Below are 579 nucleotides of genomic sequence, written 5' to 3'. Positions count from 1 at the left end.
TTAAAACCCAAGGTAAGTACTGCTTTTTTTTTTTATTACCACAATTCCAAATATACTATAACACAGCAGTACCTCGCAATCTTTTTACCATTCAATGTCTTTCTCTCCCGGTAATGTTCAAGTTTTACAGCATCTTAGAAAAATAATTGGTTCTGTATGTACAACAACAGCAACAACATCAACAGTGATAGAAACATGTTAACAGTATTATATACAATAACATTTCTTTGCCTGATCCAGGTCAACAATGCAGTGAAAAGTCACATTTGCTGGGGTGAATACTGATATATTGAATATTGACTTGAACTATTAACAGATAATTTAATGTTTGATAAAGCATTAATATGACAGTGACCTATTCATGAAATATGTTTTCTTTTTTTAATATCATATAATCAATATGATGCAGTTTTAAAAAAAATCTGGAATGAAAAAAAATACTTCTTCTTTTTCAACAACAAAATCATCTAAAAACTGATAAACCAAATACAAAACAACAATCTAAAGGCACACAACTTTTCGGTTCCAGGATATTATGATTTCTTAAGACATTAAAAAGAATGTCTAAGCCGGGAGAAT

Source organism: Scomber scombrus, chromosome 13, assembly GCF_963691925.1.
Source record: "Scomber scombrus chromosome 13, fScoSco1.1, whole genome shotgun sequence".
Taxonomy (NCBI): Eukaryota; Metazoa; Chordata; class Actinopteri; order Scombriformes; family Scombridae; genus Scomber; species Scomber scombrus.
Note: the sequence above shows the minus strand (reverse complement) of the source record.